Genomic DNA, 2,500 nt, shown 5'->3' with positions numbered 1-2,500 from the left:
CGCCTCTCCCCTCCTTCCCCTCCCCGCTTCTCCCCCCCCTCCTTCTCCCCGCCTCTCCCCCCCCCCTCCCCCCTCCTCTACTTGGAGTAAGTTACGACCGCATAACCTTATAAAACTAGACCCAAACATCGACATACCTGGAGGAAGTAAAGCCTTATTCTCCCCGCGTTGCGAAGCAGCAAAGACTTACAGCGCCTCTTCGGGCTCTTCCAAGGAGGAAAGTTCGGTTTGGTTTTGCTCTTTGTTTTTTTTCTTTTTCTTTTCTTTTCTTTGTGAGATCCCATTGAGGAAGGTCTCGCGGTGTCGAGGGCGGTCGGGAGTTCCAAGGCAGGGTGGTGTGTGTCTTTCTCTCTCTTCTTCTTGCGTTTGTTTTTCTTTCTCTCTTGTGGAACGTATTCCGATTGGATAGAAAGAGTGCGGAGGAAGACAGGGAGAGTTCGACGAAACGTAGATAGGTAACGTCGATAGACGCAGAGAAGGGAGAGGCATAAGACCAAGAGGAAGAGTCGCATAAGTATCTTTTTCGATTTTTTATGTATTTGCTTCTCAGGAATCTTGTTTGAATCGATCAGAGACGGTGAGAAAAAAGGATATGACGCATGGCAGTGAGAAGTATCGGAGAGAGAAAGAGAAAGAACGAAAAAAAAAAAAAAAAAAAATGCGTCAGCGCCGAAGCATAGATCGAGGACACACTTTTCTTATTCTGTTGTTCCATGCATCTATACACAGGAAAATTAGCATTAAGAAGCGAATTTTCCCAACAAGTAGATTATAAGATTGAAGATCAACTACCAGGAATTCCCCTCCTCGACCGCAATAACTTCAAAGCCTTGAAATGGAGCGTCTTGTGGACCTTCGCGGCGAACACAAAGGAATAATCACCAGCGCTGCCGAAGCCGCGCCCCTTTGCCTCACATTTCTTGGCAGATGGCAAAAGTTCGTTGTCTTCTTCATCTGTTTTTTTCCTTTTATTATTAGTCGAGATCCTCATCGACGCAGCAGTAGTTTTCTTCATTTTTTCTTCGTCGTCGTCGTCATTAGTCTTCTTCCTCCTCCTCCTTCTCTTCTTCTTCATCTTCCTCCTCCTCCTCCTTCTCTTCTTCTTCATCATCCTCCTCCTCCGCCTTCTCTTCTTCTTCATCTTCCTCCTCCTCCTCCCCCAAGTGCCGTAATCACTATGGACTGTGGCGACTACGGCTTCCGTCTCCTCCCTCCTTCTCCACAAACTCTGAAACTGCGCTCCTTTCCACCCTCCCTTCACCCTTCAAGCTCGTTGTCTAAATCAGCCTTCTCCTCCTGCAACGTTCTCCCGAATCTCCTTTCCTCCACAAACGTTCCACAAATGTCATCTCTCTAACATTTTTCGTTCTTGAATAAAAAGCTCCTCGTCTTGTCAACACGTCGTCAACATCTCTCCTTCCTTATGCTTCGTCCAAAAAAAATCCGATTAGTCTCCATGTACTCTTGACGTGTCTCCTTCGACAATACGATTCCTGTTTCACTCTCGTAAGGCTGGACTGAATAGATATAACATAAGTACTCTTAGTTTTGTTTTCACTTGTAGGTTTCAAAAGAATATCCGTTTGAGAGAACAAAGATCTGGCCAGGTCTTAGGGCTGAACACCGGGACCCTTAATGCAGGAGCTATGTTCATGATGGAGTGGGAGGGCGAAGTTTTCACGAGAGGGATGACGAGGTGGAGAAAGGGGATGTTGGAGGAAGAGGGGGAGACGGAGATGAAGAAAGAGGTGGAGAAATGTAATGTTGGAGGAGGGAGAGAGGGAGATAAAGAGGGTGATGAAGCGACGAGAGGGTTGAAGAAAGGCAATGTTGGAGGAGGACAGGGAGAGGGAGAAAAAGAGGACAGTTAAATAACGAGAGGTTTGAAGAAAGGTGATGTTGGAGGAGAAGGGGAGAAAGAGGAAGGGAGAGGGGAAGGGGAGAAAGAGGAGGGGAGAGGGGAAGGGGAGAAAGAGGAGGGGAGAGATAACAGGAATCACCCGACAGAACTTCTCCCCAACGACCACCGCGCTGACATGCAACGCTCTTCAAAGACCCTTATCCGGCGGCCGATCGAACTCCTTTGAGACAGAACGGTAAAATGAAGATGGAATTTCCTCTAATTACGGATCGTCTTTATATTGCATAGTTAAAAAGATAGGTAAATAAAAATAATAGATAAATAAATAAATAATAGATAAATAAATAATAAATAAATATGATAAAATAAACAAGAAGTCACTGTCTCTATGTGATGAAAATGTGGAGCTATGAAAGACTGCTGGTGAGATATGCATATATGAAAGTTCATTGGCCGGGCGAGGACGGGAGGAAGGGAGAGAGAGAGAGAGAGAGAGAGAGAGAGAGAGAGAGAGAGAGAGAGAGAGAGAGAGAGAGAGAGAGAGAGAGAGAGAGAGAGAGAGAGAGAGAATGTTGGGTAGACAGAGGAAGGGAGGGTGAAAGACAGAAAAAAAGATGAAAGAGGAGAGGAAGAGAAAGA

Source organism: Penaeus vannamei, chromosome 23, assembly GCF_042767895.1.
Source record: "Penaeus vannamei isolate JL-2024 chromosome 23, ASM4276789v1, whole genome shotgun sequence".
Classification (NCBI taxonomy): Eukaryota; Metazoa; Arthropoda; class Malacostraca; order Decapoda; family Penaeidae; genus Penaeus; species Penaeus vannamei.
Note: the sequence above shows the minus strand (reverse complement) of the source record.